The 19,507-nt window shown below is 37.7% G+C and overlaps 1 protein-coding gene across 25 annotated transcripts in view; it reads right to left on the minus strand.

The window, feature by feature from the left end:
* Positions 1-19,507, minus strand: part of Ppfia2 (PTPRF interacting protein alpha 2) — a 451,568-nt gene that overhangs the window by 198,342 nt on the left and 233,719 nt on the right. The window lies entirely within an intron of this gene.

Consider the following 19,507-nt stretch of genomic DNA (forward strand, 5'->3'; position numbering starts at 1 on the left):
CCCAGGGTCAAGGCCAACTTTACTGACACTTGAAGTTTCAGGCGTCCCTAAACTGAGATGTCACCGTTTAGGACTAGTATTAGACCCTTGCTATCCTCTGTCCATGGGTAAACTTGCTGTTTGACACTCTGGCCTGACTTTGGGGGTGAGGCTGAGGGGGTCTGCCACAGACCCCTTCCACATTTCCTTTCTCTTTAGTGGCATTCAGGCCCCGCCATTAGCATGTCTCCAGGTAGGAGCAGACCTGCCCATAGTGGTTTTCGGGCAGCCTGGGGAAAAGCACACCAGCACAGAAAAAAAGGGATATTTATTGATCAACAGTAGTTGTCATTTTACAGGTTTTTATTTTTGGCAATAAAGAGCACAACATAAAAAGAGAATATTCAGACAAGTTATAAATTGTACACACACACACACACACACAAATATTATTCTTGATAATGGTTTAAATCTTCTTAAAAACTCACAAAGATCAAAACTGTTTTGGGACAAGAGTCATGTTACTTGAATAACACTTATCTGTTTAGTATACTATTCTAATGTTAAATGTTATGGCATGATCATAGCACTTTAGCTATGATAAACGTTATGTCATTCACACAAACATAGGCTGGGTTTTAGAGATAAATTTCAATGTTCCCTACAATTTCTTGTTTTTGAAAACAAAGAAATTGATGAAAGAAACATAAATGGAAAGAAATGATGGAGGACAACACTCTGTGCTGTCCCTCAGCTTTTATGCATGTGTTCAGACTCTAGTGTTTCTGGACTCTAACCCCAAACCCAGAAGTGAAACTGAAGGGATATGCTGAATGAATGCACATCTTAAAAAACTGGGAAATTCATGGTGTCTTGTTATATGAATTAACCAAAAATCAAACAAACAAAAAGAGAGAGAGAACGTACAATAGAATCCTGTTTTGAGGCACAAAAGTAAATCTGAAAGTCAGTGTCTCAGGTTGTACACTCCAGTTTGGTCTCCTTTACTATGTCAGAATAAATAAAACAGCACATGTGACAGATGATGGAATGCTTTTAGACCTGCTGAAGTTCTATATTTAGAGAGCAATAGCTTATGCAATTTTATTAAGAAAATTATCAGTAACAAAAACTGGTTGTAGCCAAAATTCACAAATCAAAAAGGTCAGAATGTATGTCTTGACTCATGCTTGGTTTCTCATGCGTGCAAGCAGTTTGGCAGCAGTCCCTACTCCCTAGAGACAAGCAAATGTTTTCTCCAATAGTGACAGTCCTGACTAGAGAAAGAACTCTCTCCCAGGGGGTTCTATCAATAGATGAGAATCAGACGAGAAGCAATTGCACCATGATTATATTTTCAAATATTTTTGCTATTATTTTTTATTTAACAATATTGAATTAAGAATTATTTGAAAATTTTTGAATTTCTAAATGTGCTTTGATACTTCAGTTTTTCCCTCCCTCATTTTATTACTTTTGTCTTCCTTAGGGCACAGATTTTCTTAAATGCTCTTGGCATATAAGTTTTATAAGAAAAAAAGCAGGCATGAACTATTAAAAGCGTTATGTCTGTCCCTTGTACTTTTCTGTGTCTAACTAGGTTCCCATAATTCTTTTATATGATCTAGACAAGGTTTAATTGCAGAGTTTACCTTTCAGAGTAATGCTGAATTTCCTTTCCATGTGGGTTTCTTCCTCAGGCTTTTGATTAAATTGAACTTAAAAACAGCAACACACGCACTCACCCACCCACACACACACAATTTAGAATCACACAGATGATTAAATATAATAATAAATTTTTTAAAACTATGTTTACTATTCCCACAAACTTGGAGTTTGTGTGATTCAAGCACCTAAATATCCTAGACATGTTTCTTAAAGATAATTTGAAATAATTTTAGGTATGTAGAGGTCTTACAATATCCCCTTCATCCAGCTTTCACTAGTGTTAGCAAGGTACATAACCATGACACATATTTTAAAGAAAGCAATATTTGAAAAGAACTACTGACTACAAAACATCTTCACATTTCTTAAAGTTTCCAATACTCTATAAAAAAAGACTACCAGCATTACTTTCAAATAGGAAATCAAAGCTTAGAATTATTAAGTAAGAAGTTCAATGTCTCAAAACGCGCATACAGCATAACTAGTCTTCCATCTTTTGCTCCTAAATAGGTTTAATAACCACCCAACATCATCTCATGACCATGATTATTATCCTGTGGACCTCTGAACCACACTAGCTCCATGCCTCTGTAGAGTGTAACTTGTTTGGAATGTTACATCATTGTATAAAATAATTTCTTTGAGCATCTGCAAATTTTCTGCATTTCGTACTCCCCAAATTCCAGAGAGTTCATTTTCAACACTGCCTAGAACAAACGGAATAAATTCCCTGCTCAATAATTCTTTACATACACAGTCTCCAACATTTTGTCAATCTAACAATCTTTTCCATTGATTTGCAACAGTAGAAGTTCCTATTTCTAAAGATACATGGCATTATTTCTTAAATATAATTTAAATGAAGACCATTAAGATTTTGCTTCATGTTAGTATTTCACATAGAAAATCTATTAAAAGACCATGCTAGAAAGAACTTATATTAAACAAAATGTTTTAGTGTCAAACACTATTGATTTCTCTGTATTAATCACATGCCTATCTCCCATGACCCCGCAAACCATGTTTTTGAACATGGAGTTCTCTGGAACTTATTTGTTATGTTGGTGTTGCTTCTGTTTATAAATTTGCGTGGCAATTTGATTTCTTACTGTTGCTCTTCATAATCAGATTAATTCAGACAAAGCTGCTTCAGAGAAGCAGTCAAAAGCATTGCCAATAATTGTTGTTGCCCTCCTTTCCCCTAGTCTCAACATTTCCCAGTAGATCCTATTCACATAACAGTCAGATTAGCCCCAGCGCTGTCTCTGTTCACAATATAGCCATGACTCCAACAGACTGTGACACTCCTAGTTGGAAATGCCAAACAGATTACCACTACCTACAATGCTGTTTTCATTGCCCTTTTAACATGTTTAAATGCAGCAAGAATGTTTCTATCTCGGGACCTTTGTACTCACTCTTCCTTTCACTTTCTCCCAGTTTCTTGCTTGCATTAGTCAAGTCTTTGCTCAAACTCTGTCATCAAAGCAATCTCCGATCTTATTACTTAAATTTCCAGGAGTTTTCCTTGGCTTTATTTTTGGTCATAATTTTATCACTTACATATTGTTTATTTGCTTAATGGTTTGTCTTCCACATCTTCCTCTTGGGCATTGAGTCTCATGTTCTCTGTGTATTTGTCTCTGTAAGTTGAACGCATTGAGAATGCTTCCCAGGATTATAGATGCAGTATCCATTGCAGGTGCAGAGGATATCATATCTAGGGGGCACTGTCTGAGGGATACATTAGGAACTGCAGAAAGGTGGTTTCCATGTGTCATTACTCTTCCTGTAATGGGACTTTTAGAATTACAGCTGCTCTGGGGTTATCTGTGCTCCTCTAACACCTTACCTGTGTTCTGAAAGTAACCCCACTGGTTCAGTGAGCAGGCCTGGGTTAGGTCATTCGTTTTGTCTCTCCCCAATGCTCTATCTGGAAGAACAGGCACAGGCTCACTTTTCCAATACAAAGTGATACTTCCCTGTGTTCCAATAGAATGGCATTTATTGCCCTACAGCTCCTCTGCAGAGAACTGCCCATCAGTTGAGGCTTAAAACAAAGTGATATGGTGTTTCTGACTCTATATTTCAGAATGAACAAATCTGTTCCCTGAAATAGATGAGAGAGAATTACAATAAGTAATACAGAAAACACCAATGAAAAGGAAAAATGATCCTCTCCATTCTGGCTGTGTATCTCTCGGGTGTTTTTGAAAATATGTTTCTGGTTTGCTAACTCCATGTTTCATTCACACACACAGAAATGAGTCGTAGTAAGTCTCAGTCATCTGTCTTTTCGATAGTTTTCCAAATAACTTAATGTATAACGCATTTCCTAAGAGAGATAGAGGGTGAAAGTTGTGCCTCGAGGCCTTTGTGTCTAGTGCTCTTCACTGAAACGTCTGTTTTGAGTCACACCAAGGATTTACTATGCATTAGGAACTAGTTCATTCATTTCCTACATTAGTTGATAAAAATTTATCAGAAAATCTGAATAAAATTTATCAGAAAATCTGAATTACTGATATATATATAATATATAATATATATGCGCCATTGCTCCATCCATCACAACTAAGTAATATTGATCGTTTATTTTGTTTTAGTCCTTACTCCTAGAAAGTCAGAAATGAAATTAATAGTGTAATTCATTATTTACTTAAAGCATGTGTATGATAAAATGAGGCTACCACCTGTAACCCATCACAACTGACACTACAGCTCAGCTTTCTCCACATGGATAGTTTCCTTCTTCGAAAGTCCTATTTCTGAGGAAGTCTTAAGAGATACAGAGAAAAATGTAGCTTCTGGACCAGTCAAGGGCTCCTCAGTGGTACTGATACCCTGTGTGTGCACAGGCACTCAACATAAACACTCCCCCATGCCCCATAACCAAGTCTTCACTAGTCCTCCGTTTTCTTTCTCTCCTCCCTACGTTACTGGTTCAGGCATTTTCTCATGTTAACAGCCTCATAAGCCATGTTTCTTCTTTCCAAAGAGTCACCCTCCAATGAGAACTTTACCCTTACATGAGATATCTCTGAACCATGATGTGTTCATTGTCAAAATCACACCAAAAGAGAAAAAAGAGCATGAAAGAAAAAGATCCTACTCATTAATAGTGTGTACACAATAACCAAATGGTTCAACCTGATGCACAGTTTTCTACAATCGGGTCCAGTTAAGAGAGACAGAACTAGCAACTTCTCTGTCTCTGTTTCTATCTGTCTCCATCTCTCTTTCTCCCCTCTCTCTCTCTCCCCCTCTCTCTCTCCTTCTCCTCTTTCTCTCCTCTCTCTCTCTCTCTCTCTCTCTCTCTCTCTCTCTCTCTCTCCCTCTCTTCTATTTAATGGCAATGTTAGGGATAAGACCCAAGTGCTTATGCATGTTAGATAAGCAATCTACCACTGAACTCTGCAACCCTTTGCTGACTTTGAAACAAGAAAACAAGAAAAAAAGCTTTATACAATTTTCATGACCTTATAACTAGAATACAAATTTAAAATCAGTGTTTGTATGGGATTTACATTTTCCTATTTCCTGAACAAACTGTGTAGATGGGTTATTATTTCCATACTTGTAATCCTCATATCTTTTCAACTGACCCTATAACCTAAATAATCATGTGAATACCCTTGCATAAATAAAGAACACATTATTTTATGCAGCATCTACAATGCAGCGAAATCTAGGGCAGACTCAAAAGTAATGCTTAATCCCCAACTCATTAAAAACAAAATATTTTATGTTGCTTAAACTTACAATAAAAGAAATGAATCAGTATGAGTAAATAATATGCATAAAATAAGATGATTAAATTTTGCAATGGCAAATTAGGGTGACTGATTTTTGTTGTGGGGTACAGTTAATAAGAAATAACTTAATCATAACTGAATTACAAATAACTTAGGTATTTTTCAGGTATTTGAAAGTTCTATCCACTCCTAATCCTCTTTTTTTTATAAATTATTGAAGATTCGAATTCTGTAAATCTGAAGAGAAAGGAAATAGAAGAAAGAACCTAATGATCCAAAATAGAGACCCAATAACTAATGTTTTGGAAGTTTTATCAGAGTGACTATTTTGCCTAATCTTTATGAAGAGTAGATGGTTTTGGCAGAATCTAGAATTTGGCGTTCTGTTTCCTTCGGTGACATATTCACCCACATTACTTTTTGTCAATGTGTTTACAGAACTTCTTTTTCTATACAAATGGATTCAAACACATTCAGCTCTAAAGGGGTTCAGTGTTTGAGATTGTTTTGTCTCACAACAGATGCACTCCCAAAGTAGTTAGAGCCTACAATAGAAGTACAAACAGAAGTTCAATAATGTCTACCTTTTCTCTCCACTACAGCCACCTTTGTTCCACACAGTGAGAGACCTCAGATAATAGATGCACTTGTGTTCATCCTGGTTCATAAATAAAAACAACCCTTCCACTACTAACATCCTGCTACCTACCCTGTATTCCTACTGAGGCCATGCCAGAGAGAAATCTTGAAGAGTTCCAATAAAGCTTGTAAGCAGACTTAAAACAATGGGGTCCATATTACCAGGTTCCTAGAACATAGAATTGGTCTACAGTGAGTAATAGGATCCCTAATTGGATGTAGCTTTCTGACTGACCTCAGAAACATTTACTGTAGTGTGGAGAATTGAAGTCAAAGAAAGACCACAGAAAAGTGTGGCTTGCCAACACATGGAGCCCAAAATGAGGCTGCCTTTGAATTCTTAGATCCCAAGTGAAGACTGAGGGCAAACTACCAGGAAGAAAAGGGAGTTTCTGTCGTCATGAAAATGTGACCATGCTTCAGGAAGCAGTTAAGAGTAGGAAGTCAGGAGTCACAGAATCATATTGGTTATAAAGTACACCCATACTCACCCAGCAACAGACTGTTTCATCTTTCACTCTCTGGTTTTGCTCATCCCTCATTAGAAAACATTTTTCTTTCTTACATGAAAATGTTTCAAAGTTTCACAGAAGGCCAAGTTACCTACTTATGTTGAACTGCCTCTTATCTATTATCAGTAGAATTATGTTTAGACACCATTTTTCATATCATTAATTTAATGCTCCCACACAGAATTACCTTAATTAATATGTAGTTTCTCTATTACAGTATAACTTTATTAAGCTTTTGGAATATAGTTTATCCATTCTTCGTCCCAAACCAAGAATAACACTAGCTATGTACAAAGAATAGAACTAATGATTGATGAACTGGAAACACATCTTAGATTTTTTTTCATTACTATGCTATTCATCTTTATTTTAAAACGACTTTTTGTCAATTGCTTTAAGGGAAACAAGACATATTATTCTAAGTGTTGCATTGAGTGTCCTACAGTTGGCAAGATGGCCTCCCTGACACAAATCATTACTTCAATACTTTTGACTTTTATGTAAATGAGCACCTTGTAGATAAAACATGGCTTTTGATAATACAGTCTCTTTCCACTGCATAGCATTTCTGATGCGCCTCAAAAGTAGCCAAGTAACATGGAAAGAAATGTGTGTGGCCATGTCCCACTACAGCTTATGAGAGCAAATTGAAGACAGATGTAGCCCAGATCTGTACCCGCCTTTTAACCTGGTTGAAAGGGAGAATGAATCCAATGCCTGAAGGTACCCATTTAAGTATTGGAAGGATTTCCACATAATACATCTAGAGCAATGGAAGCTATTGTTACATCCAAGGGAATCTGAGAAAACAGCTACTGGCTCCCTTTTTCTAAGTTTAGATGATTAGCCCTGGTTGACAGAGAGATGTAGCTGTAGATAATAGTTCATTTGGGGATGAGCCAAAGACCATATCATATTTTATCATACATTATAATTACTTTTATACTTATTTTGTTTCAAAAGTTCTCTTTAGTTCTTTCTTCCTCACTTGATTTATTGTATATAACTTGAAATTGCACATTTATCATTAGTAATTATTATATATATATATGTGTGTGTGTGTGCGTATATATATATATACATATGCACATGGAGACAGACAGACAGACAGAGAGAGAGAGAGAGAGAGAGAGAGAGAGAGAGAGAGAGACTTTGTGGTATGTGCCTGTAAATTCAGTGCTGTGGAGTCATATTAATTTAGAAGTTTCATTGAAATGTTAGATTAAACTCAAAGCTCCAAGATCAATGAAGGACTAAATTTTTGGATGAAGAGATAGCTCAGAGGTTTAGAGCACTGCCTGTTTTTCCAGAGGTCCTGAATTCAATTCCCAGCACCCACATGGTGACTCACAACCAACTGTAATGAGATATGTTGCCCTCTTCTGGCCTGCAAGCATGTAGACGGATAGAATACTGTTTACACAATAAATAAGTAAAACTTCATTTCTTTTTAATTTAGAAACAAGCTTATTTTACATGTCAATCCCAGTTCCCTCTCCCTCCTCTTCTCCCCTGCCCCAAATTGATCCCTTATTCCATCCCCTTTCTGCTCCTCAGGGAGGGGTGAGACCTTCCATGGGGGATCTTCGAAGTCTGTCATATCATTTGGAGTAAGGCCTAGACCCTCCCCTGTGTGTCTAGGCTGAGAGAGTATCCCTCTATGTGGAGTGGGCTCCCAAAGTCCATTCATGTACTAGGAATAAATACTGTTCCACTACTAGAGGCCCCGGAGATGAACCAAATCTCCAAAATAATATCCACATTCAAGGGGTCTGGGACAGTCATATGCTGGTTTCCCAGCTATCAATCTGATGTCCATGAACTCACCCTTGTTCAGGTTAGCTGTTTCTGTGGGTTTCTCCAGCCTGGTCTTGACCCCTTTCTCATCACTCCTCCCTCTCTGCAACTGGATTCCAGAGTTCAGTTCAGTATTTCTCTGTGGTGATCTACATCTGCTTCCATCAGCTACTAGATGAAGACTCTATATAAGGTAGTCATCATAATTCTCATTATCCGAGAAGGGCATTTAAGGTAGTCTCTCCACTATTGCTTAGATTGCTAGTTGGGGTCAAACTTGAAGGTCTCTGAACATTTTCCCTAGTACCAGATTTCTCTTTAAACTTATAATGACTTCCCTCTATTATGGTATCTCTTTTCTTGCTCCCCTCTATTTTTCCCCTGACTTGATGTTCTTGCTTTCTCCTGTCCTCCCCTTCCCTCTTCTTCTCCCCTTCTCTTCCTCCTAACTCCCTCTCCCCTCCCCTCATGCTTCCAATTAACTCAGGAGATATTGTCCCTTTTCCCTACTCCAGGGGACCATGTATGCCTCTCTTAGGGTCCTTTATTCCTGGCTTCTCTGGAGGTGTGGATTGTAGGCTGGTAATCCTTTGCTCTATGCCTGAAATCCATGTATGAGGGAGTACATACTATGTTTGACTTTTTGTGACTGAGTTACCTCACTCAGGATGGTTTCTTCTAGTGCCATTCATTTACCACTGAATTTCAAGATTCCATTAAATTTTTCTGCTGAGTAGTACTCCATTGTATACACATACCACATTTTCTCCATCCATTCTTCAGTTGAGGGGGCATTTAGGTTGCTTCCAGGTGCTGGCCATTACAAATAATGCTGCTATAAACGTGGTTGAACAGATGTCCTTGTTGTAGGAATGTGCATCTTTTGGGTATATGCCAAGAGTGGAATTGCTAGATCTTGTGATAGACTGATTGCCATTTTCCCAAGGAACAGTCATAACAATTTACAAAGTGGCTGTACAAGTTTGCACTCCCACCAGCAATGGAGAAGCGTCCCCCTTTCTCCACATCCTCTTCAATGTAAACTGTCATTGGTGTTTCTGATTTCAGTCATTCTGACAGGAGTAAGATGGTATCTCAAAGTTGCTTTGATTTGCATTAATAGATCTACCTGCAGTCTTCTACATGCCAGCATCCAGTTATGCAGGCACCATTTGTTGAAGATGCCTTCTTTTTCCATTGTATAATTTTAGCTTCTTTGTCAAAGATCAGGTGTTTGTAGGTGTATGGATTCATAACAGTGTTTTCAATTCAGTTCTGTTGGTCTACCTGTCTATTTTTGTACCAATACCAAGCTGTTTTCAGTACTGTAGCTCTGTAATAGAGCTTGAAGTCAGAGATGGTGATGCCTCTGGATATTCCTTTATTGTATAGGGATGTTTTGGCTATCCTGGGTCTTTTGTTTTTCCATATAAAGTTGAACTCCTATGTCTGATAAACACCTTAATCAAAGTGGAAGATTACAAGATTAACTCAGAAAAATCAATAGCCCTACTATATACAAAAGATAAGCCTGGCAGTGGTGGCACACGCCTTTAATCCTAGCACTCGGAGGCAGAGGCAGGAGGATCTCTGTGAATTCGAGACCAGCCTGGTCTACAAGAGCTAGTTCCAGGACAGCCTCCAAAGCCACAGAGAAACACTGTCTCAAGAAACACAAAACAACGCCCCCCCAAAAAACAGAAGATTAATGGGCTGAGAAAGAAATCAGAGTAACATCACCCTTCACAATTGTCACAAATAACAAAAATTACCTTCTGGTAATGCTAACCAACCAAGTGAAAGACCTGTATAACAAGAACTTTGAGTCTTTAGAGAAAGAAATTAAAGAAGATACCAGAAAATGGAAAGATCTCCCATGCTATTGGATAGATAGGATCAACAAAGTAAAAATAGCAATCTTGCCAAAGGGAATCTGCAGATTCAATGCAATTCCCATCAAAATCCTAGCACAATAAGTAAATCTTAAAAAAAGACTAAATTACAAGAAATGAGGAAAGCAATAGACAACGATTCCTAAAGTCTATCTCAAATGACATACAAAGGCAAACCTATCAGAATTACACCTGACTTTTCCATGGAAATTCTGAAAGCCAGAAGGTCCTGGATAGATATTCTATCAACACTAAGAGATCACGGATGCCAGCCCAGACTACTATACCCAGCAAAGCTTTCAATCAATATATATGGAGAAAACAAGATATTCCATGACAAAACCAGATTTAAATGATACATATCCACTAACCCAGCCCTACAGAAAGTTCTAGAAAGAAAACTCCAATCCAAGGAAGTTAGCTACAACCAGACAAACATAGGTATTAGATAATCCTACTTTACCAATAGCCAAAAGAGAAAAGGGGTGGAAATCCACACACAATTCCACCACCATCAACCATTCCAAAACAAATAAGAAGGAGCAATCAAATGTCATTAATATCCCTCAATATTAATGGTCTTAACTCGCCCATAAAAAGACACAGCTTAACAGAATGGATTCAAAGACAGAATCCATCCTTCTGCTGCATACAAGAAACACACCTCAGCTTCAAAGACAGATGTTACCTTAGAGTTAAGGGTTTGGAAAAGTTTTTCCAATCAAATAGACCCAAGAAACAAGCAGGAGTAGCAAATCTAATATCTAACAAACTAGACGTTAAACTGAAATCAATCAAAAGAGATGAAGAAGGTCATTTCATAGTCATCACAGGAGAAATTCACCAAGATGAAGTCTCAGTTCTGAACATCTTTGCCCCAAATACAAAGACATCCACATTCGTAAAAGAGACATTACTAAAATTCAAACCACACATAAAACCTAACACACTTATAGTGGGAGACCTCAACACCCCACTCTCACCACTAGACAGGAATACCAGACAGACACTTAACAAAGAACACAGGAACTAATAGAAGTTATGACCCACTTGGGTTTGACTGACATCTATAGAACATCCCATCCAAACACAAAAGATATACCTTCTTCTCAGGACCACATGGAACTTTCTCAAAAATTGACCACATACTTGGCAACATATCAAACCTCAACAGGTACAAAATTGGAATAATTCCATGTATCTTTTCAGACCACCATGCTTTAAAGTTAGAATTCAACAACAGCACAAATTGCAGAAACCCTGCAAACTCATGTAAATTGAATAATGTGCAATTGCACCACTCCTGGGTCACAGAAGAAATTAAAAAAAAAAGAAATTAAAGACTTCCTAGAATTCAATGAGAATGAAGACACAACATACCCAAATTTATGGGACACTTTGAAAGCCATGGTTAGAAGAAAGTTCATAGCACTATGTGGACACATGAAGAAACTGGAGAATAGTCACACTAGAGAATTAACAGTACAACTGAAAGCTCTAGAACAAACAGAAGCAAACTCACCCAGGAGGAGTAAATGCCAGGAAATAATCACATTGAAGGCTGAAATCAATGAAATAGAAACTAGGAAAACAATACAATGAATCAATGTAATAAAGAGTTGGTTCTTTGAGAAAATCAACAAGATAGACAGACCTTTATTCAAACTCAGGAAACAGCAGAATGTGAACATGCAAATTAACAAAATCAGAAATGAAAAGGGGGACGTAACAATGGACACTGAGGAAATCCAGAGAATCAACAGGTCATACTTTGAAAACCTGTACTTCACAAAATTTGAAAATTTAAAGGAAATGAACAACTTTCTGGATAGATATCACCAGCCAAAATTAAATCAATAACAGATAAGCAATTTAAATAGACCTATAACCCCTATGGAGATAGGGATAGTTGTCAAAAGTCTCCTAACCAAAAAAAGCCCAGGGCCAAATGGCCTCAGTGCAGAATTCTCCCAGAAATTCAAAGAACAGTTTATACCAATTCTCTTCAAGTATTCCATGCAATAGAAGCAGAAGGGTCTTTGCCAAACTCTTTTTACAAGGCTTCAATAACCTTGATACCCAAGCCACACAAAGACACAACTTCAGACCAATATACCTCATGAACAATGATGCAAAAATATTCAATAAAATACTAGCAAATCAAATCCAAGCACACATCAGAAAACTCATCCACCATGATCAAGTAGGTTTCATCCCAGGGATGCAGGAATGGTTCAACATACAAAAATCCATCAATGTAGTCACCATATAAACAAGTTGAGAAACAAAAATCATATGAAAGTCTCACTAGATGCCGAAAAAGCTTTGGACAAAATCCAATACCCCTTCATGATGAATGTCTTGGAGAGATCAGGGATAACAGGAACATACCTAAACATAATAAAAGCTATATACTTCAAACCAACAGCCAACATCAAACTAAATGGAGAGAAACTCAAAGCAATTCTTCTAAAATCAGGAAAAAGACAAGGCTGCCCACTCTCTCCATACCTCTTCAATATTGAACTTGGAAGTTCTAGCCAGAGCAATAAGACAACAAAAGGATATCAAGGGAATACAAATTGGAAAGAAAGAAGTCAGACTTTCAGTATTTGCAGATGATATGATAGTTTATATAAGTGACCTGAAAATCTCTACCAGGGAACTCCTACAGCTGATAAATACCTTCAGCAAAGTGGCAGGATACAAGATCAACTCAAGAAAATCAGTAACCCTACTATATACTGACAATAAAAGGGCTGATCAAGAAATCAGAGAAACATGATACTTTACAGTTGCCACAAACAACATAAAAGACCTTGGGGTAATGCTAACCAAACAAGTGAAAGACCTGTATCACAAGAACTTTGAGTCTTTAAAGAAAGAAATTAAAGAAGGCACCAGAAAAAGGAGAGATCTCCCATGTTCTTACATAGGTAGGATCAACATAGGAAAAATGGCATTCTTGCCAAAAGCAATCTACAGATTCAATGCTATCCCCATTGATATATCCCATCACAATTCTTCACAGACATTGTAAGAGCAATTCTCAACATTATATGGAAAAACAAAAGACCCAGGATAGACGAAACATCCATGTTCAACAAGGCAACATCTGGAGGCATCACCCTCCCTGACTTCAAGCTCTATTATAGAGCTATAGTCCTGAAAACAGCTTGGTATTGGCAGAAAAATAGGCAGTGGAATGGAATAGAAAACCCTGATATTAACCCGCACACATATGAACACTTGGTTTTTTACAAAGAAGGAAAATTATACAATGGAAAAAAGAAGGCATTTTCAACAAATGGTGCCTGCGTAACTGGATGCCGGCATGTAGAAGACTGCAGATATATCCATGTCTATTGCCATGCATCAGACTTAAGTACAAATGAATTAAAGACCTCAACATAAATCCAGTCACGCTGAACCTGTTAGAAGAGAAAGTGGGATGTACCCTTGAATGAATTGGTACAGGAAACCACTTTCTGAATATAACACCAGGAGCACAGACACTGAGATGGACAATTAAATAATGGGACCTGCTGAAGCTGAGAAGCTTCTGCAAGGCTAAGGACACAGTCAACAGGATAAAAAGGCAGCCCACAGAATGGGAAAAGATATTCACTAATCCCACATCTGACAGAGGGCTGATCTCCAAAAATCTACAAAGAGCTCAAGAAGCAAGTCTCCAAAGCAGTAAAGGATCCAAACAAAAGGTGGGCTACAGAACTAAATATCTCAATAGAGGAGACTAAAATGGCTAAGAGACACTTAAGAAAGTGCTCAACATCCCTAGCAATCAGGGAAATGCAAATCAAAACAATTCTGAGATACCATCTTACTCCTGTGAGAATGGCTTAAACCAGAAACACCAATGACAGTTTATGATGGAATGGATGTGGAGAAAGGGGAACACTCCTCCACTGCTGGTGGGAGTGCCAACTCATACAGCCACTTTAGAAATCAGTATGGAGATTCCTCAGGAAAATGGGAATCAGTCTACCACAAGACCCAATAAATCCACTCTTAGGCATATACCCAAAAGATGCACATTCATACAACAAGGATGTCTGTTCCACTATGTTTATAGCTGCATTATTTGTAACAGCCAGAACCTAGAAGCAACCTAGATGCCCCTCAACTGAAGACTGAATAGAGAAAATGTGGTACATTTAAACAATGCAATACTATTCAGCAGAAAAAAAAACAATGGAATCCTGCAATTTGCTCAAATGGATGGAACTAGAAGAAACCATCCTGAGTGAGGTAGCCCAGTAACAAAAAAGACAAACATGGTATGTACTCACTCATGTATGGATTTTAGACATGAATCAGGGGAGTGCCAGTCTACAATCCCACTGCCAGAGAGGTGGGGAAACAGGAAGGACCCTAAGAGAGATATGCATGGTACCCAAGAGAAGGTGGAATGAGGCAAGATCTCCTGAGCAGATTGGGAAAACAGGGTGGAGGGAAAAGGTAACCCGGAAAAAGAGAGGGAGACAAGAGGAAGGGAGAGGAGGACATGGGGGAGCAGGAAATTTGAGTTGGTTGAAGAATAGAGGAGAGTAGGATGAGAGTTACCATAATAGAGTGAGCCATTCTAGGTTTTTGGAGAGATCTGGCACTAATGAGATCTCCAAAATATGACACCAACTGTCAAGTAGTGGAGAGACTACTTTAAATGCCCCTCCCTAATAATGATTTTGACGACTATCTTACATACCATCCTAGAATCTCCATCCAGTGATAGATGGAAGCAGAGGCAGACACTCACAGCTAAACACTGAACTGAACTCCTGGAACCCAGTTAAAGAGAGGGAGGAGTAATGAGCAAAGTGGTCCATACTGGGCTGGTGAATTCTAGAGAACAGATGATCTGAACAAGAGGAGATCTTGGACCCCAGCCTGATGGCTGAGAGGCCACATGGGACTGATCCAGACCCCCTGAATGTGGGTGTCAGTGAGGAGACTCAGGAAATCTATGGGGTTTTTGGGTAGCAGATCAATATTTATTCCTGGCACACAAATGGACTTTGGGGACTCATCCCACAATGAGGGATGCTTTCTCAATTTGGACACTTCGGGAAGGGCCTGGGGCCTCCCCGGAACTAAATGACAGACTCTAGAGATCCCCCATGGATGACCTTACCCTCCCTGGGGAATGGAATGGGGATTGGGTGGGGGGCTAGGGAAGCTGGGGGGAGGGAGTGGGCGTGGAGGGGAGGGAGAGGGAACTGGGACTGACATGGGAAGCAAGCTTGTTTCTGATTTAAATGTATAATGAAAAGTGTAAAAAAATACACTCAGTCAAATTAATAACTCCCATGTGTTCATGGGTATAGAATCATGTACTGAGGCATGGGCAAACCTACTAATAGCTACTCCTTCAAAGATAAGGGACTATTCCTATCTAAACATCCATCAATCTTGTTAGCTCATCCCTTAGGCAGAGCTGGGTCAAAAGAGCTCCTCCCCATCCATGTTGGAATTTTCCATTAGCTTAATATTGTGCAGGTAACCACAGACCCTGTACATTTTTGTGTTTAACACTCATGCCATGTTCAAGGACCAGAATTTCAGAGCAAAGGGCTTTATATCATCCTACTCAGATACTTGCACATCCCTGTTTGTTGAGCTTAATACGCAATAGCCAGGAAATGAAACCAGCTAAGATATTATCAAGTTAGAAATGGATAATGAAAATTGGGTACATATATAACATGAAATATTACTTAGCAGTAAAGATATCAGAAATCATTAAATTTGCTTGTAAATAAATGAAACTATAATCAATTTTACAAAGGATGGTCATCAAAACCCAAAGAGAACATCACTGTATTTCTGTCTCTTATATGAGGTTTAGCTTTAAAATGCTGTATCATGTGTTTAGCTTGGATACATATAGAAGCTACAAAACTAGTTTATATGCCCATTAAAAGTAAATAAGCATACAGACATTTTTAAGTAGTTGGAAATGAAGTATGCCATCTGGGTGGGCAGTGCTTCTCTCTGAACACAAGAGTTATTAAATAAAAGTTTCAGTGTATGGACTAAAAATTTTAATACTTAAAGAATTGCAAAACAAGTACTTTCAAAGATGAGAAATGAGCATGTTACTAAAGGAGATGAAACAAAAGGAGAACTTCTGTGCATTTACTCTCAATGACATCTTTGAGTGTATCGATGATACATAATGGACCTGCCTTGTCTTGTGGTCTTCAGATTTCAAATATGACATAGGGATTATAAAATTATAAGTGTGGTGGTCAGCTTATACTTTCAATTTGATGAGATATAAAACCATATATGACATCAGCCTCTTAATAAGTATGCAAGGTTGATTTGGATTAATATAAGGGAGGGAGATCCACCCATAGTGGGTGGAACTGTTGTCTGGGGTGGAGTTGTGAACTGTATAAAAAAAAGAACAAAGTGGGTTGAGCACAGGAATTCATTACTTTCTGTTTCTTAACTGTGGAGGCAACTGGACCAGTGACCTCAAGCTCCTGTGGCTATGACGTGGCCTCCCTGCTATATTGCAACCTCAAACTTTAAGGCAAAATGAAATCTTCCTTAAGATTTTTTTTAGTTTCTTTGTTGTTGTTGGGGTTTTATGGAAATTGATAAATGAAATAGGACAGAAAAGGAAAGGTTTTGTGCCCTGGATTTCTGGATGATGGAACACTATCAAGGGGAGTTTGTATCATCTTTTCTTTCTCCATGCTGGTCTAAGAGTTTGCGAATACATCTCAGGTGCCTCTGTTAGATACAGGATTCAAACAGAAGGGCTTTCATTTTCAGGGAATTCTGTAAATCCTTTCTTCCCTTGCAGGTCTCTAGGCTCCTTGGGATTCTTGGTATCTCCTCTTCTTCAACAACACCATCTTTTATCAGGACAACTTTTTGGCTTTTCTTTTTGAGCGAAGTAACACTACTTAAATATACTTTCAGTGTTAATCACTATTGGTCTGACATCCTTCATGGCATTGAAATTGTGAAATGTATTTCATGGGACTCATCACTTAGTATCTCTGAAAACCAAGCTTCAAACTGTGTGGTACCTCTTCACAGTCCTACACCCAACTATAGACACTTCAGACATACAGCAGGTGAAATTTCTAGAAATATAGCTCAAACAAACAAGAAAGTCAGATACTATGTTTAAAACATCCTCGCTATGCCTTGACTATAAAATATTCAACATCATTAATATGAGAAATGATTAATTTTCCTTCATGAGAAATGAAATGGGAGCATGTTTCAGCCATGATGAACATCCATCAGACTTTGAGGGAAACAAGGGTCTAGAAGAGAAGCAAAGGAAAGCACATAGACAGTGACAAATGTAACTTGACCACTCTAGTGACTCAATAGCCTATATATTCTATTTTGGTTTTTCAAAAATTCTTCCACTCACATTTCATATATCAATTATGTTTTCGAATCCTATTCATTTTAAAGCATTCAAACTACTATTCTGTATGTTCCCTTTACAGACTGGCAATGGACACACAGAGTAGATACATAGAAAACTGTATATGTATTGTATATTTTGATATAGTGGGTATGCACATGTGTGTTCAGGGGATTTGTGCATGCACACTTTCTGTGTGTGTGTGTGTGTGTGTGTGTGTGTTCCAATAGTAGTTCCCACAAAAGATTATTAAAATTCTTTATGGACCCAGGATAATTTTAACTCTATCCAACCTATCCTTATGTTAGCTTTAATTATCACTTATAAAACCTAACTTTTTACACTTGCACTTGATCTTCTTATATATATCATTACTTTTACATTTATCACTTTTGCATATGAGCTGAGTTTACACTGATAATTCTCACTCTCTACCTCCTATCACTGGTTTCCACCCCCAACTTCTCCAATAGTCTTTCTCTCTCAGGTGCATGGTTTTTGGTTTTGTTTTGTGACTGATCCATTGCAATTAACCATATGTGACCATAAGGTCTTGAGCTATCTGTCAAAGTCTGGTGAGTTCTGAAAGGCCCACCATTAAAGACGGTGACATTTGTTCTTCCAGACTCTACTTCTACCCTACAGTTCAGAGATAAAGACTGAGCACCATGAGCCCATCCCTTCCTTGACTGATTGTAGACAAGGACTCCTCTCTTGGGCCTACTGCAGGCAACCAGTTGAGAGCTCGTGTTTACCTTGTTGTGTCAACTCTAGATATTGGTGTTTTAATCTGACTCTTATTTTATTTCCATCCTTTATTTGGTAATACTTTCTGAGCCGTGGAGAGGGTAGTAAAAATTATTTGTGTAGGTTGGTCCACAACCATCACTTATGTAGCTAGCTTATTTACCAGATCGAGCAGATAGCTGAGCAATTTCTAGTATTATATGTAACATTCATTTTTCACATTTTAGATGTCATATACTGTTCAGAAGTCTTTACAAATTCCATTCCCTTAATCCCAAAGAAAACATTGTAGGATTCATGATTATACCAATTTTTAAAAACAAAATGTAGGTACAGAATGTTATAAGTGTATGAGACAGAGAAAATATTTAAACACAAAAATAACTCAAGAACCAACACTTATAACTATTTTTTCTTTAAAAATTCCTTATTTTGATGCACTAATCTTATACAGTTGTCAAAAAGCACTTCAAAGAAAATGTGCTTGTAAACAAATTATTCATGACTAGAAAGCATGAAAAGAAAGTCCAATTCTGAAAACATGTCCACCCACACAAAGCATCAAACACAAACTCAGCCAGGCAAATTAATGTGTTCATTAAAGTATATTATTAGCTGACTTTTATTATTTTCTTTGCTGTTCGTTGTCATCTTTCCCTTAGTCTCCAAATGGCAGTTAAAGAGATGACTTTTGTCACATCTGAAGCAATGATTTACTAAGTAAAAGAAAACCTATCTTTAGGAATATTTTTATTGCAGAATGCATTCAAATTTTCTGAAAGTCGTCTATTTGTACAATGAAAAGCAATTATTTTTTAGTATAGTAATGCGTAATTAAATATTTCAGGGCCTTTTAGCTGTATGACATATGGTATAGGAAGTAGTCTCAGAGAGATGACAATGTACAGTGCACAACCGCTGCTAACTGAGCTATTGCAGTTGCAAAAAAATCTTGATAGTATATTGAATGGAAATATAATGCGATAACAAATGTGAAATGTCAATTGGCCATTTGTAATGAAATGTGAAAATATTTAAATAGAGTAAATACATTTTGTAATGGCTTTTGATTAGCTATAACTATGCATGATTCAATCA

This window comes from Mesocricetus auratus, unplaced genomic scaffold (genome assembly GCF_017639785.1).
Source record: "Mesocricetus auratus isolate SY011 unplaced genomic scaffold, BCM_Maur_2.0 Super-Scaffold_100011, whole genome shotgun sequence".
NCBI classification, from domain to species: Eukaryota; Metazoa; Chordata; class Mammalia; order Rodentia; family Cricetidae; genus Mesocricetus; species Mesocricetus auratus.